This window comes from Vigna angularis, chromosome 5 (genome assembly GCF_016808095.1).
Source record: "Vigna angularis cultivar LongXiaoDou No.4 chromosome 5, ASM1680809v1, whole genome shotgun sequence".
Classification (NCBI taxonomy): domain Eukaryota; kingdom Viridiplantae; phylum Streptophyta; class Magnoliopsida; order Fabales; family Fabaceae; genus Vigna; species Vigna angularis.
This window is the reverse complement of record NC_068974.1, coordinates 21258080-21275940: the sequence shown is the minus strand read 5'-3', so window position 1 is coordinate 21275940 and position 17861 is coordinate 21258080. Positions and strand designations below refer to the sequence as shown.

Genomic DNA, 17861 nt, shown 5'->3' with positions numbered 1-17861 from the left:
AGACAACCTTTCTTTGGTTATAGGTTCATTTCATAACATTTGAAAAGAATTTGAAGAATTTCTAAGTAGAAACTTAGGTAAAAGATAACTCTAAGGAAACTCTGGCTAAGGAAGAACTTGGTTTTTAAGCTTGTCCATTAGTGACTCACCTCTTCTTCCTGGGGGCTACCTAGAAACATCTTTCACCTTTAGAATCTCTTTAGAAATATTTCACCAAAAACAAAGAAAAAAATTGTGAAAATCTTTTCACTCATTACTTGTCAAATATTTTGAAAACCTTGTGAAAACCTTTTTCATTTGACAAGAATGAGTCAATCAAGTGTGCAAGGTAGCATTAAACCCAATAGTGAGAGTTCTTTAAGGGAGGAATTTCAACAAAAATTTGAACAAAGGGATAGAGAGATTAGTGAGCTCAAAGACATGATTAGTCAACTTTTGAATAATCAAGACAAAAGAAAAGAGAGATCTTCCCATGGGAGAAGAGAAGAATCATCATCTTCTCCTAGTGAGCTTGAGAAAAATAGTAGTCATCACAATGATGACCACTACCAAATGCCTCCTAGAAGACATCATAGAGTTAGAGAGCACCATCCAAGAGAGCCCAAAATTGATCTTCCTTCTTTTCATGGAAAGGATGATGTGGAAGAATATCTAGAGTGGGAAATGAAAATTGAGCAATTGTTTGAGTGCCACCAAATAGATGATGAAAGGAGAGTCACCATGGCTTCTCTAAGCTTTCAAGGCTATGCCTTAATTTGGTGGACAGCCTTGGTCAAGGATCATAGGCTAAGACACTTACCTCCCATCAGATATTGGAATGAGTTGAGAACTGCCTTGAGAAGAAGGCATGTACCAACCTATTATGATAGGGAATTAATGGATAAGCTCCACAAACTCCAACAAAGGAACATGAGTGTTGAGGAATATAGACAGAAAATGGAGTTACTCATGTTGAGAGTTGGGATAAGAGAAGAACCTAGGATAACAATTGCTAGGTTTCAAAGTGGACTCAACTATGACATAAGAGATAGGGTTGAACTTATACCCTACAATGATCTCAATGAGTTAGTCCAACTTTGTGTGAGGGTAGAGCAACAACTCAAGAGGAAAAGCTTCACCAAGAAAGATTACCCTCATAGTTCTAACCATAAGAAAGAGTATAAGAGGGAGGGTAGTCTAACCAAGCCAAGATATGAAGAAGTTAGAGAGAGAGAGGAAAAGAAAAAGTCAAAGAACCTTCAAGAGATCATAAGAGTAAGGAGACTAAGTGCTTTAGATGTGGGGAAAAAGGGCACCATGCATCTGAGTGCCGCAATAGAAGGTCAACTTACATCCTTGAGCATGAGAGTGAAAGTGAGGGTTCTCCATATAGTGAGTCTGAAACATCCATTTCTGAAGAAGAAGAAGCTTTACCTTGTGATGGTGACTTACTTATGGTAAGGAGACTCCTGGAAAGTAAACATGTAGAATTAGAATAGTCACAAAGAGAGAACCTATTTCACACAAGATGCAAAGTTTTGGAAAAGACATGTTCAATGATTGTGGATAGTGGTTCTTGTTGTAACTGTTGTAGTTCTAGAATGGTAGAAAAGCTTGGCTTAACCATTACTCCTCATCCTAAACCTTACAAACTTCAATGGATCAAAGAGGATGATGGAATAGTAGTTAAAGAACAAGTAAGAGTACCCATTTCCATTGGAAAATATGAAGATCAAATTGTTTGTGATATAGTACCAATGGAAGCTGGGCACATATTACTTCGAAGACCTTGGCAATATGATAAGCAAGCTTTACATGATGGAGTCACCAATAAAATCACCATTCAACACAAGGGAAAGAAAATTATCTTGTGTCCTCTTACACCTTCACAAGTAAGAGAGGATCAAATAATTCTTAAAAAGAAGTTGGATGGAGAAAAGAAAAGTAGGAAAGAAGGAAAGGAGAAAACCCTAAACCATGCCTCAAATAAGGAAGTTGTCCAACTTCAAACTTTGAACATTTCTAAAAATCTTGTTCTTGGACAACCTCATTTTCTTCTCTATTGCAAAGAGGCACTTGTTTCAATAAATCATGAACTTGGTTCTCTACCAAAGGGGTTGCAAAAACTTTTAAAAGAATTTGATGATGTATTTCCTAAAGAGGTACCAAGTGGATTACCACCTTTGAGAGGAATAGAACATCAAATAGATTTAGTGCCTGGGGCCAACCTTCCTAATAGGCCAGCCTATAGGACCAATCCCATGGAAACAAAAGAAATAGAGAAACAAGTCAATGAATTGTTGAATAAAGGGTGGATCCAAAAGAGTTTAAGTCCTTGTGCTGTGCCTGTGTTGTTGGTTCCTAAGAAGGATGGATCTTGGAGGATGTGTACAGATTGTAGGGCCATCAACAATATAACTGTCAAATATAGGCACCCCATTCCTAGATTAGATGACATGTTGGATGAATTACATGGAGCAAACATTTTTACCAAAATTGATCTCAAAAGCAGATATCATCAAATAAGAATTCAAGAGGGAGATGAATGGAAAACTGCTTTTAAGACCAAGTTTGGTTTGTATGAATGGCTAGTCATGCCCTTTGGCTTAACCAATGCTCCAAGTACATTCATGAGGTTAATGAACCATGTTCTTAGAGAATGCATAGGGAGGTTTGTAGTGGTCTACTTTGATGATATCCTAATCTATAGTCAAGGCCTTCAAGAACATCTTAACCATGTCAGAAAAGTCTTGCTTCTTCTTATAAAATATCATCTCTTTGCCAACTTTGACAAATGTACTTTTTGTCAAGAAAGTGTGATTTTCCTTGGATTCAAAGTTGGAAAAGAAGGTGTACATGTTGATCCAGAGAAGATCAAGGCTATACAAGAATGGCCAACTCCCAAAAATGTAGGAGAGGTGAGAAGTTTTCATGGACTAGCAAGTTTTTATAAAAGATTTGTGAAAGACTTTTCCACCATAGCCGCTCCTTTAAATGAGCTAGTCAAGAAAGACAAACCTTTTCTTTGGGGTGATAAGCAAGAGTTGTCTTTTGAAACTTTGAAGCACAAGTTAACACATGCACCTATTCTAGTTTTACCTGATTTTTCCAAAGCCTTTGAACTAGAATGTGATGCGTCTAGGGTAGGTATAGGAGCTGTTCTAATACAAGGAGGACACCCCAAAGCTTATTTTAGTGAAAAACTTAGAGGGGCAACTTTGAACTATCCTACCTATGACAAAGAATTGTATGCCCTCATTAGAGCTTTAAAAACTTGGGAGCATTATTTGGTAACTAGAGAATTTATAATACATACTGATCATGAATCTCTCAAGTACATTAAAGGGCAAGCAAAGCTAAACAAAAGGCATGCAAAGTGGGTGGAATATCTTGAGCAATTTCCCTATGTCATCAAACACAAAAAGGGGAGTACTAATGTTGTTGCGGATGCTTTATCTAGAAGACATGCATTGTTAATAACCCTAGGATCTCAAATATTAGGATTTGATGACATAAAAGATTTATATGAAAATGATGAAACATTTGCATCTACTTATTCATCATGTCTTAAGAAGCCTTTTAATGGATTCTATCTTTCTGAGGGGTATCTTTTTAATAAAGGAAAACTTTGTATACCCCAAGGATCCATTAGAAAACTTCTTATCAAAGAGAGTCATGGAGGAGGTCTCATGGGTCATCATGGAGTTGATAAAACTCTAAATATTTTGAAAAGTAAATTTTATTGGCCACACATGAGAATAGATGTTCAAAGGCATTGTTTTAAATGTATAGCTTGTTTACAAGCTAAGTCCAAGATTATGCCTCATGGACTCTATACACCTCTTCCTATAGCTAATACCCCTTGGGAAGACCTTAGCATGGACTTTGTCTTAGGATTGCCAAGAACTCAAAGGGGGTATGATTCTATATTTGTGGTAGTAGATCGTTTTAGTAAAATGGCTCATTTTATACTTTGCCACAAAGTAGATGATGCTAGCTATATCTCTAGACTCTTCTTTAAAGAAATAGTGAGATTGCATGGCTTACCCAAAACTATAGTGTCTGATAGAGATGTGAAGTTTCTAAGCCATTTTTGGAAAACTTTATGGGAAAAGCTTGGAACTAAACTTCTATTTTCTACTACATGTCACCCACAAACTGATGGGCAAACTAAAGTAGTAAATAGATCTTTATCTACACTATTAAGGGTAATATTAAGAGGTAATAACAAATCTTGGGATGAACATCTACCTCACATTGAATTTGCTTATAATAGAGTAGTCCACAAAACTACTAATCTTTCTCCTTTTGAGGTTGTTTATGGCTTTAACCCTATCACACCTCTTGATTTACTACCTCTTCCAGAATCATCTTCTTTTTTCCATAAAGAAGGTAATTCTAAAGCAGAGTTCATCAAGAAGTTACATGAGAAGGTCAAAATCCAAATTGAAAAACAAACTCAAAAATATGCAGAATACAACAAAGGGAGAAAGAAAATAGTTTTTGAAGAAGGAGACCTAGTTTGGCTTCATTTGAGAAAGGGAAGATTTCCCTCTCAAAGGAAATCCAAACTTAGTCCAAGAGGAGATGGTCCATTCAAGGTGGTCAAAAGAATAAATGATAATGCATACATCTTAGATCTCCCTGAAAGTTATGGTGTCAGTCATACTTTTAACATCTGCGATTTAATTCCTTTCATAGGGAATGATCAACATGGTGAATCAGATCTGAGGACAGATCCATTTCAAGAGGGAGGGTCTGATGGAAGACCATCTAAGACGCACATTGGACCTCTTACTAGAGCCATGGCAAAGAGGATTCAAGAGGAAGAAGGATCACCTACCATTTTGCTTTTATGGAAGGTAATTTACATTGATTCTTTTTCCCATAATTAAAAGCACATGTTTCCTTGCTTTGTAGGATTAATAAAAAGCAGCTGCCAATATAAAGACTTGGGGGAAAAGCTTGTTGCCCAAACTATAAAACAAAGGTGTTTTACATGTGTGTTGCTGACCAAAACCATCAAAACAAAATTTGGCACTTTCCATTTTCAAACTTGCTGCCCAAGAATTCACATGAGCTGTGTGAGCTGCTGCCCAAACCAAAATTGGCGCCATTCATTTCAGTTTCATTGTCATTTCATTTTGAATGTCATTTCAGATCTGAGGCTCTTCTTTCCCTATAAATAAGAGACCTCTTTCACCATGTAAAGGACTTTTGAGCTTAGTAAATTGCTGCTGAAATTAACTTCCAGCCTATTGCTCTTGAGTCATTTATTCTCTCTACTTTCTCTTCCCTTTCCTCTAGCTTCCTTCCATTGTAGGAAGGCCTTCTGAGCTGTGAGGTTCCCACACATACTCATTCCACTCAAACACACCAACCATCAATCAATCTCACTTAATTTCCGCTGCATCCACACTGCTATTTTCAATCCACTACACCAATACTGTTCTCGGTTTTTGAAGCTTTGTCTGCAAGACCCAGATCATTCTAAGCATGGCTAAGCTTCCATCACCAAACCAGTTCCTAACCAACCCCAACTTCAGTCAATCAGTTCATCAACCATTTCTCACCATTTCACTACCTTAGTCCCTATTTTAGACCAAATAACCAACAACCAAGATTACTCTTTTCCTTTAATAGTTCAATTAGCACAGTTCACTTCATCCACATCAATTTCAACATCATAAACATACACACCGTAGATTCCACATGTTTACAACATCCATCAACATACAAAGCATGAATTTCACCCAATTATTTAAATTATTACTAACACACAAAACAACATTTTCCAGCTAAACAGTTTAATCCTCATATACCATCAAACTCACACCAAATACTTCAATTAAAAGTAATTATCTAGCTTCCCTTACCTCTAAACCAACTGCCAAACTTCTCAAAATGCTCCGCTGATTACTTGAACCGCAATGAAATATCTAGACGAACCTACGAAACACCAAATTGGAAACGGACAAAGTCCTTAGAACTCTAGATGAATCAAGAACGTGTAGGAGATGCACTACTACACATGCAACAATACAATATTCCTATTAAACAAATTTTGGAATGAAAGGGGAAAAAGGAGTCGAAACTTATTTGCTCTATTGAAGAAACTGATCGGTTAGATTTGTAGACCTTGTTGTCATGGTCGATTGGGTACTTCCTGATCGTCAAAGCGATGACTCAGGAGTTAGAACTCTTAGAGAGAAGGTAGAGAACTTGTTGATGGATCGACAAGTGTACCAAGTCGCACAAGTAATATAAAATGGTAAGACCACGTATCGTGTCCCAAGAGACTCTTGGCACTAGACAGTCGTGTGATAACTTGATTAATTAAGACTTAAAGAAAACGAGATCATTGGATTCAAATGCAAAATCAAAAAATTAAATATGAAAGCAAGTTGATCGATAGCAGAGTAGCACAATGATGAACAAATGTTGTTTAATATGAGATAAGTATGTTGTTGGGGTTAGATTTCACCAAGTTCCCTCTCATGTATGTAAGAATTCTTCTTTATGCATTAATTTGAACGTTGATAACAGTTGAAAAACTGTTATTTTCATGCTTAAAACTGACACAAAAAGCAACCTTTACACTTAGAAACTAGCTTGAAATCATGCTTTTATCCATATTTTCATAAATAAGAGAGCTGGACAGGTTTATGCTTGATTTCAGTGTTTTTGTGCAGGTTTTAAGGTGAATTTAGTGAAAGAAGTGAAGAAGGAGAGAGATGGAAGAAAAGTCAACCAAAAACCAGAAAAGTCAACTAGTCAACCAGAAAAGTCAACCAGTCAACCAAAAAGTCAACCAGTCAACCAGAATACGAAAAAAGTCAACCAGACGAGTTTTGGGCCAGTTTTATGCGATTTTATGATCTGTTTGGGCCTGGACCCATTTTCTATTATTTTTATGTCCTACTTAAAGACCTAGATGTCTTAGGGTTGGTATCTTTGGCAGAAACAAAGCAAACACTCTCTCTTCCACCCCTTTGAAGGAGGATCTTGGATGCTCAGGCTACCTCTTCACCCTTCTAGGGTTTTATCTTTCATTCTTTCATTATTGTTCATCTAGGTTCACCATGAATATGGTGAACTAAACCTTGTATGTTTGTTGGGGAATCAATGTAATCTTTTGAAGCTCTCATATATGGAATTTGTGCTTGCATCTTAATCTAAGATTTATGCTTTCCTTCATCATTAGTTAGGGTTTTTTCCTCTTTGCTTAATGCTTGCTTTGTTTAACTCATTCAATGCATGATTATTGATTTTGTCGATACGGGAACGTACGGGGAAGTCTAGATCCAGGGAATTTCTCCCAATATTATATTGGTTGTCGTTAAGCTCCTGCACTTGATGAACTAATTATTAGGAATGCTAGGAATTGTATGAACTCGTAATTAAGGAGAAGCCTTCTTGAAAGGTACTTTAGAGAGTGGCATTAACAATGATGATTTGAATGTTGAATTCCTAAAATATATGAGAGTGGATAAGATGAAATTGAACCCCAACAACATATTCATATATATATTTCATTGAAAGTGCTTGTCTTTTGCTTTTGCCATTGATCAACCTCATGCATACATGTTTATTTTCGTCTTTTGCATATCAAAATTCAATTATTTCGTTCTTAAGTCTTAGCTAATCAACAAATCACATAACTAAACTAGGCCGTGAGTCCTTTGGGAGAACGATACTTGGTCTTACCGAGTTTATTACTTGAAACGATTCGGTCATACTTGCCGATTGTTCAACAAGTTTGTGACATCATATTTTGGTGATCATAAATTTGTCCATCAAACGTCACTCACTAAATCACTTAAACTCGATCCCTCGGCGAAATAAGTATGTCCTTAATTACGAGTCCATACAATTCCTAGCATTCCTAATAATTAATTATGAAGATCAAGAGCATAAGATGACCAAGAATCATACCCCCATCCCTGAGAAGTATTACTCTTCGAAGTAATTCAACAAGAACCTGAATTGTAAGGAACCTCCCAGCACTCATACACCACGCAAAGCATGCAATAATCACAGATTAATTACTCTAACAATTAATGAAAAAGCATATATTATTAAGAATCAATTCAAATACATGAGAGTTCACAAGGTTACATGATGGCAATCCCTTTAGGGACTTCCCATCCAAAGAAGTATCAACTTAACACTAAGACTAAGAAAGGGAAGTTGAATAAGAGTGGAAAACCATAGCCAATCAACCAAAGAAGCTTGGTGAGCTAAGGGAAGCAAATGAGGTAAAGAAAGGAAGAAATGAAGTGCTTTTTGGATTGGAAAAGCAAAGTTGATACACAGCATACGGCCAACCAAGCAAACCAGCGTTTCCACTTTCTTTTAAAGCATGTTTTCAATGTTTACCGTATGGAACATGTGGCCAGCTGTATAGCTTCTCCTGCACACTTCTTATAGAAATTCATGTACATTGCTAATATGTCCAGTAGCTTGCTAGGCACGTTTCTCTTCATCTATAAAAGAGAAGCCAAATCCTTTGTAATGGTAACTTGAATTGAAGTAAAGAAATGCTGCCAATTTCCAGCTATTACTCTCAACTTCACCTCTGTGCTTTGTTATCTAGCACCTCCTCTAGCTCCTTTCCCCTTTGGAAAGCCTACTAAGTTACCAAAACACTCATCCAAACAACACCAGACAATTTCACAAATACCTTGAGTGCATTCGAACATCCACTGTCATCTTCCATCCGCTGCCATTCTCTACGTCTTGAAGCATCCTTTTACGCGTCATGGAGCTGCTTCCATCATTTGGCATTAAGAGCCAGCTCGTCCATGCAAGTCTCCAAGAGATAAGTCACATTTTCATTCATTTTTCACTTCCGTCATGTGTTGTTCCAGTTTTGCCACTCTTTGATTTTTTTTCCTCACTTTTGTGGTTTGATTTCGTGTTTGTTGTGGATGTTTGTGTTCATTCAGTTGTTCCTTAGTGTTTCTTCATCATTTTAATCGGTGCACTTTGTTTGTTTGAGTTCATATTCAGCTTTATAAATCAATTTCAGTTTCTGTCAAGTCTAGTGCAAATGTTTTTGCTGTTTTCATGCTGTCAAGTGTTTAAATCTGTTCCAGCTTTATTTCTTCGTTGTTGATTGAGTCGTGTGCATTTGCTAAGCTATATGTTGATCTATAAAGCAAAGACAATCAGTCAGCTTTGATCATTGGAGCTTATACAGCATTGCACTCTATTTTGTTTCAAATTCTGCAGCACATTGCGTTGTATCGGGTTTGCATTTTTCGATCTGATTTTCGTCCAGATTTGAAGGTTTTCAAGAGTTGTCCAAGTTTTCCTAGTGATTTCAACTGTGTCTCAAGTGATAGTAACTCCAATCAATCACAAATTTGCAAAATCAGTAGCTGAGTTGATTTAAATCTGGATTTTACTACTGTCACAGAATTTTGTTTCAGTTTTGCACCATGCTGTAATCTTTGCCATGTCTTAGGTCACTTATTAATCTGCTAGTTGGTAATCAGCAACTAGATCTAGTGGATTAGGATCTTTCTTGTGCATTTGATTGAACCAACCATCATTGAATCTGCTGTTTTCAACATTCTGAACCAATATTAATGCATTTTTCTGCATTTTGAGCAACTGTCACAGTGATTTGGTGAACCAGTGTTTTTCAATGCAGTGTGACCATTTGAACAAGTTTATTATGTCATTTGAAACTTGTGTCAACTGTGCCTTGGTCCATTTTCATTAAATCTGCAAAATCATAGTTTGACTTCCAATTTTTTTTGCTTGAAACTTGGAACTCAACCAGTCATATTCTGATTCAGTGGATTTTGGCACAGTTTGGTTGTTTCTATACATATATTTGGTGCATCAAAGTTCATCTTTACTGTTCATTTGGTCATTTTTTCAGTCCATATTCAAAATCACCTTCTGGATCATTCATTTTGCCTACATTTGGAAGTACACTAGTGAAATTATGTTGTAGTGTATTCCTTGGTTGTTTAAGTGTTTGCACACATCCGATTTGATGATATAAACTTGTTTGACAAATCATTTGAACCTCACATACACTGCTGCTCATTTTAGCCATTGCTGTTAATTTTTCCAACCACTTTGTAAGGTGTAGAGTTCATTTTTATTGCTGTTTGCCATTGTTCTTCTTTGGTTTTTCATCTTTGGATTGGCAAAAGCTGGGTTTAAGTTTCCAAATACATTTATATGCTTATCCAAGTGTATAGCAATCATAAAAAACACTTTAAACATTGTAATCCAGATTTGAAAGGTCAAAAACCAGAAAACACAAAATCTGTTGTTCTTTGTGGCATTTTGTCAAACAATTTGGCCTTTTCATCAAACACTTTCACTGCACTTGTATTTGCTCTTCGTTTTGAATTTTTCTTACTTTTCTAATCTGTTCTGGACCCTTTCTTAAGTTCCTATTGCGTGCTAACCTTTCTTCCAGCCCCAAGGTGATTAGAAATCAATTTTTTTTGGCTTCCATATACTGTTGTCAAATTATTTCTGCATTCAACTTTGATGCAGCATAGTTTTTTATCAATCACGGGTTGTGTGCCTTTTTGTATGCTGAAACATCATCTTTTGGTGGAGTTTTAAAATCCAGCTAGGCCTTATCAAAGGGGTAGCATCTTAAGAAGTGGAGGTCTTGCTAACATTGTTTCAAGTGGACTTCAAGAGGATTGTACATTGGCTGTCCAGCATTTCTTTGCAGTAGAAAAACACCATTCTAAAGTTCCATTTCAGCTCATTTACGTTGCCTTGCAGCCACACTTGGCTTTGTTTAAATAATTCTACATTTCATTATATATTTGGCTTTCTATCACGGAACCTTTGTAGTAAATTCTTCTTTGCTTTTGCAACTTGAGTTACTTGGGAAAATGCTTATCAAGCAATTCCAAGTACTCCATTAAACATTGTAGTAGTCTAGTTGCGCATCTTAGTGTGGAAGTGTGTCAAGTGGCTCCAAGTGTCATTTGCACTTTCACTTAGGGTCGTTTTTCTTTTTCCATTCATTTCATACTTCCTTTCTTTTGCTTGTTGAATATTTGTGTTCTACGTCTCCGAGATAGCTAGGTGCGCTACCATATAGACAAACCTTCGTTTGGTTTATTAGGGGCATAACATCGTTGCATTCCAAAAAGGTTTTGAAAGACTTCTATCTAAAAACTTGGGTAAGAAACGTCAGGAGACACTTTGGCTAAGGAAGGACAAGGTTTCTAAGCTTGTCCATTGAGACTCACCTCTCCTTCCTAGGAGCTATTCAGTTTCTTCACCTTTAGAATCTCTATAGAAGTCATTCACCAAATACAAACAAATCCTCTTTTCCCAAAGTTTTGATTCATACTTGTGCAAGGCTTTCAAATTTTGGGAAAACACTTTCTCTACTTCACAAGCATGAGTCACTCTAGTGTTCAAGGTAACACCAATCATGATCAGGATAACATAGAGTTGAGAGAAGAGCTCAATAGAACCAAGGCTGAGTTACATGAACTAAGGCAAATGGTCGCCAATCTTACTCTCATTCAAAGAGGGCATTCACAAGGGGATCACTCTCATAGGCAAAACAATGATCATGATGATCATTCCCAACATAGTGATCACCATAGTTATCACCCTTATGATCACTATCAACGCCCTCCTAGGCGTCATCATAACCATAGAGACCATCATGTGGAACCTAAACTTGACCTTCCACCCTTCTATGGAAGAGACAATGTAGAAGAATACTTTGAGTGGGAGATGAAGGTTGAACAAATTTTTGAGTGCTACCACATAGATGATAGGAGGCGAGTGACCTTAGCTACTTTGACCTTTCAAGGAGCAACCCTCTATTGGTGGACATCCATCATAAGAGATCAAAATATGCATGGCGACTACACCATCCAATACTGGAATGAATTGAAAGCAGCCTTACACAGAAGGCATGTCCCGGCCTATTATGCTAGAGAAGTCATGGACAAGCTCCATCGACTTCAACAAAGAAACATGAGTGTTGAGGAATACCAGCAAAAGTTAGAATTACTCATGTTAAGAGCTGGGATAAAAGAAGAGGAGTGATTCACCATAGCTAGATTCCAGAGTGGATTAAACTATAAGATTAGAGATAAGGTAGAACTCTTACCTTACTTAGATCTAAATGACTTTGTCCAGCTATGTGTGCGAGTGAAAGAACAAAATAGAAGAAAAGCTTCCACTAAAAGGAATTACCCTACCACCTCCGACTATAGGAAAGATCTTAAGAGGGAGGGTAGTCCAAGGAGGTATGAAAAACCTCAAGAAAAAGAAAAAGAAAAAGAAAAAGAGAAAGTGAGAGGTAAAGAAAAAGAGAGAGAGCGAGAAAGAAATACCTCTCACAAAGAATCTTCAAGAGACACAAGGGGTAGAGAGACCAAATGCTTTAAGTGTGGAGAGAGAGGACATTATTCTTTTGAGTGTCCTCACAAAAGGTCTACTTATCTCTTAGACTATCAGAGTGAAAGTGAAGATTCTTCTAGTGACTCAGATACTTCTGTATCTAAGGAAGAAGCCTTACCTTGTGAAGGTGAGTTATTATTGGTAAGAAGACTTGTTGGAAGTCAATCCCAAGAACTAGAACAATCACAAAGCGAAAATTTATTCAGAACAAGATGCAAAATCTTTGAAAATACTTGTTCATGGATTGTGGATAGTGGTTCCTCTTGCAATTGTTATAGTTCTCGAGTGGTGAACAAATTGGCCTTACCTACTATTCCTCATCCCAAGCCTTATAAGCTTCAGTGGATAACAGAGGATGAAGAAATAGTAGTCAACACATAGGTAACCATACCAATATCCATTGGCAACTATGAAGAAAACGTTTTATGTGATGTTGTTCCAATGGATGCTAGGCATGTATTACTTGGTAGGCCATGGCAATATGATCATAACTCCACTCATGATGGCTATACCAATAAAATCACTTTCCTTCATAAAGGAAATAAAATCACATTGATTCCTCTTACACCTGAACAAGTGAAAGATGATGAGATAACAATTAAAGAAAAAATTGCAAAAGAAAGAAAACAAGAAAATAGGTTAGAACAACAATCTTATCAAGAAAAGAAGGAGACAAAGGTATGCATGTTGTTAACTTCTTCATTAAAAGGTAAATACCTTGACTTTTCATTTCAAAAACATCACTTTGTTTCTTCATTTTATCATGGGGAATGTTCAAAGCAAAGTGAATCCAAAAATATATTAAAGGCCAAGACTTCTTATCATAACATTTTTGTCAAAAGGCCTTCATTTTCTCTTTTTCTCTTTGCATATATCTCATTCATCATACTAATTTTTGCTATTTTTTGTAGATATATCTTTGACCCAGGTGGACAATAAACACCAAAGTTGTGTTCTTCTTTCTTTCCGATTTGATGACAAATCGTTTTCAAGAGGAAGGGAATGATGGCAATCCCTTTAGGGACTTCCCATCCAAAGAAGTATCAACTTAACACTAAGACTAAGAAAGGGAAGTTGAATAAGGACTTTATCTTTTGTTTCTAAGTCTTACAATGTTCTCTTTAACTAAATACATTTACCTTGTTTTGTAGGTCACTAATAAGAGTGGAAAACCATAGCCAATCAACCAAAGAAGCTTGGTGAGCTAAGGGAAGCAAAGTAGGTAAAGAAAGGAAGAAATGAAGTGCTTTTTGGATTGGAAAAGCAAAGCTGATACACAGCATACGGCCAACCAAGCAAACTAGCGTTTCCACTTTCTTTTAAAGCATGTTTTCAATGTTTACCGTATGGAACATGTGGCCAGCTGTATAGCTTCTCCTGCACACTTCTTATAGAGCTTCATGTACATTGCTAATATGTCCAGTAGCTTGCTAGGCACGTTTCTCTTCATCTATAAAAGAGAAGCCAAATCCTTTGTAATGGTAACTTGAATTGAAGTAAAGAAATGCTGCCAATTTCCAGCTATTACTCTCAAGTTCACCTCTGTGCTTTGTTATCTAGCACCTCCTCTAGCTCCTTTCCCCTTTGGAAAGCCTACTGAGTTAGAAATCTACCAAAACACTCATCCAAACACCACCAGACAATTTCACAAACACCTTGAGTGCATTCGAACATCCACTGTCATCTTCCATCCGCTGCCATTCTCCGCGTCTTGAAGCATCCTTCTCCGCGTCATGGAGCTGCTTCCATCATTACATCATCCCCCAACAACAAATAGAGTTTAGTTCACCCTAGACATGGTGAAACTTGATGAATAATTGAGAAGAATGAGATAGAAAAACCCTAGAAAGAAGAAGAGGAGAGTTGTCACATCCCTAAATCTACCCCCAAGGGGTGAAAAGTGTGTTTTTATGCTCCTCCTTCCAAAGATACAAAACCTAGGACGTCTGGGTCCTTTAAATTGACCGTTCAACATATCTTCTACCACTTCACTCAGCTTCTCCTTTGACAAACCGTTCGGTTTGTTAAGCTTTTTCTCTAGCCATTTGGCCAGCCTTGCATCGTTCCCGTTCGGCCAGCCTTGCACCTTTCGACAATTGTCTCTCTTGCTTACTATTAACCCTCGACAAGTGTAACCGAATTGTATCAAGTAATAATAAAATCGTAAGACCAAGTATCGTTTCCCAAAGGACTCACGGCTTAAACAGTTATGTGATTTGTTGATTAAATTAGACTTGTGAACGAATTCTTGTAGGTTTAAATGCAAATACTAAAAAGTAAATATGAATGCATGTATTGATCAATTGGACAAAAGAAGCAAAATGTGATTGAAATATATGGAATGATGATGTTGTTGGGGGTTTTCAATTCATCCTATCCACTCTCATGTATTCAAGAATTCATCTTCTTCATTAATGTTAATGCCACTTTCTAATTTACCTTAAACCCAATGTCTTGGTGAAGAAGCCTACTCCTAATCACTAGTTTACAATGTCTTGTCTCTCTAACAATTATTCATCATTACATTCGCACAAAAGCTTAAAGGCAATCAATCCTCCTATCCCTATGTCTAGGCAATATTACTATTGGGAGAATTTCTTCAGTTCTAGATTTATTCATATGTGTCCATACAAATAACATCAATGATCATGAAATTGAATGATTTAAACAAAGCATTCATAGAGTATAGAAGAAAAACCCTAACAATTAATGAAAGAAAACATATAGATTAAAGAACCAATTCAATACATGAGAGTTTCAAAGGATTACATTGATTCCCCAACAACAATGAAGGTTTAGTTCACCATAATCATGGTGAAACTAGATGAAAAATAATGAAAAGATGAAAGATAGAACCCTAGAAGTTGAAGAGTAGAGCTTGAGCATCCAAAATCATCCTCCAAGGGGTGAAGAAAGTGTGATTTTGCTTTGTTCTGGCCAAAGATCCTAACCCTAATTCGACTAAAGCCTTACATAGCTTCCTAAAGATTACAGAAAAGTGGCCCAAGGCCCATAAAAATGATGTTCAACGGTAAGCGCGATTCTTCAGATTGGCGCTCAACTATAGTTTTGCCCCTCAACGGTGATTGTGGGTCTTCAAAGTGCCGCTCAACGGTAAAAGTGGCGTTGAGCGGTACTTGCGACTCTTCTTTTGTGCACTTTTTCTTCCTTTTCTAAATCCAACTCCTAGCTACTTCACTTCTTTCATTCAATTCATCTTAAAACCTACAAAAACAAGGAAATCAAGCATAAAACCTATCCAACTGTCTTATTTTCAAAACTTAAACAAAAACACGATTCCAAGCTAGTTTCTAAGTCATAAAGTTTGTCTTTAAGATCAAAATTAAGTATAAAAATAACAGTTTTTCAACTCTTATCACTTACACCGTTCGCCTAGGTTCCATCATCTTCACACCGTCAGCCTTGCACCGTTCGACAATTGTCTCTCTTGCTTACACCGTTCGGCCTAGGTTCCACCACCTTCGCACCGCTCGGTCTATCTTCTTCTCTGTTCGGTCTATCTTCTCCTCTATCAGACCGGTCGGTCTGGATTCTTAACTGTTCGGTCTATCTTCTCCTCTATCAGCGATCTAGTGTTGTTTCTGTCTTTTCTGGGTTCCAACTCCTTGGTACTTTTACTCTTCTTCCAAATCATATCAATAACCTACAAAATTAATTGAATTTAGTGATAAAATCATCAAGTATAACCTCAACTCTCTTATTCACAAAACTAAAGCAAAAAGCATGAGTTCAAGCTAGTTTCTAAATCATAAAGGGTGTTTTTAATATCAAAATTAAGTATAAAAATAATGGTATTTCTTCCACCAATCAATACAATGGTTCAATCCATTCAAAAACTCTTTCTTCCAAGACAAGTAATTACTCAAATAAGCTCATCAAATAGAATTCAGTCAAGATGTACACATGCCTTGTTTAAAATAACTCATCATGGTGTTCACATACTCACATAATATCCAACAGATGCTATTCTCATGAATTATCAATTAACTAAGAATAGATGTAATCATGTATTCATGGAACTCTTCCTCACCAGACAAAGTGTTTAACTCAATCACACAGGTGTATATAGAGGTCACTCCTTCACTCTACTTATCGTAATGTCACGTAGAACAAATATACTACTCTCCAACAACCCTACTAACATGAAAAACCTTGTGATAACTCTCTATATTTGCATATTTTTCTGTGTTTAGAAGTCTTTCTTAGCTTATCTTTGTTCTTAATTGTATAAAATTAGATTAGTTGTAGGTTTTTCTATTAAATCTAAGGTTTTGTGAAATTTTAGTTTAAATGAGGTTTTTAGGTATAATTTTTAGTATTTTTGTACATAAGTAGGAAAATAATATTTTATTTAAGAAAATGTTTTAATAAAAAAATCCTTTTCTTTATTTTTGTTTTTAATCTTTCTAATTGGTGAAATGCCCTTGACCATAATTGCTGATTCTTTTTAATGGATTGCAAATTTGGGTCCTAATTCAATTGGGCCGCTGGAAGGCTGTTGCTGCATATTGAAGATTGTTGTTGACTACAAGTAATTGGCGTGCTGCTGGACAGATTAATTGAAATGCAATTGGGCTGAAATGTCATTGTTGATTGGGCTATTGCAATTGGAGGACACTGGCTTGTAGGGATTTGGGATTAAGTTGAACGACGTCGTTTTGGTGCTAAATCTGTTGCTGCTGCCTTAGGGGTCTTCTCCCATCAATTTCAATTGTAAAGGGCTCGAGATACTCATTTTGGAGAAAAGCTAACTCTCGAGCAATTGGAAGAGAATAAACACCCAAGTTAGGGTTCGTGAGAGAAAGAAGCGAAGTGAGAAGAAGAGTTGGAGCTCGCAGACCTGACTAGAGCTGCCCGACGAAGGTGACCGGAGCTGAACCAGCAAAGATGGAAGCTGATCAGAGGGCTTAAATAGAAGGATGAACAGTCGCCGTCAATTATGAAGCTTCTCGAGCAAGGTTCCCCTCTCCCATTTTTTTTCCTTTTTCCCCTTTCTTTTCTCTTTTTTTTTCAAACCCTATATAAAGGGGCTTCTCCACCATGTAAACCACACACTTTTAGACTCTACAGTTTTACACTCTTTAGGTTAGGGTTTTACGCTTTCATATAAGTAGGGTTGTTGGCTGCTGGATTTCATCGATAGGCTTCGAGAGTGACAATTGCGAGTGGTTTGGTGAGTCTGGTAGTGTGTAACTTTTATTTTCATGTTAATAAAATTTAGTTATGTATTTTTGTTCTATTCTTGTTTGCGTTTCGATTTTGTTCTTTGTTTTTTTATTTCTGCCATTGTTATGTTTTGAGAAAACGAATTGGACTCTGAATCTCTGCATCTTTGCAATTCCCTTGGTAATTAAATGACTCCATAGTGAGCATTCATTTTCGAGATGTCTTCTCGAGTCAAAGATGAGTCCAATGCATAAAGACTCATTCGAATTTGTGTTTCTATT

General features: G+C 36.7%; 1 pseudogene; it reads left to right on the top strand.

The window, feature by feature from the left end:
* Window positions 1-306: 306 nt before the first annotated feature.
* Window positions 307-9066, top strand: LOC108324516 (uncharacterized; annotated as a pseudogene).
* Window positions 9067-17861: the final 8795 nt, after the last annotated feature.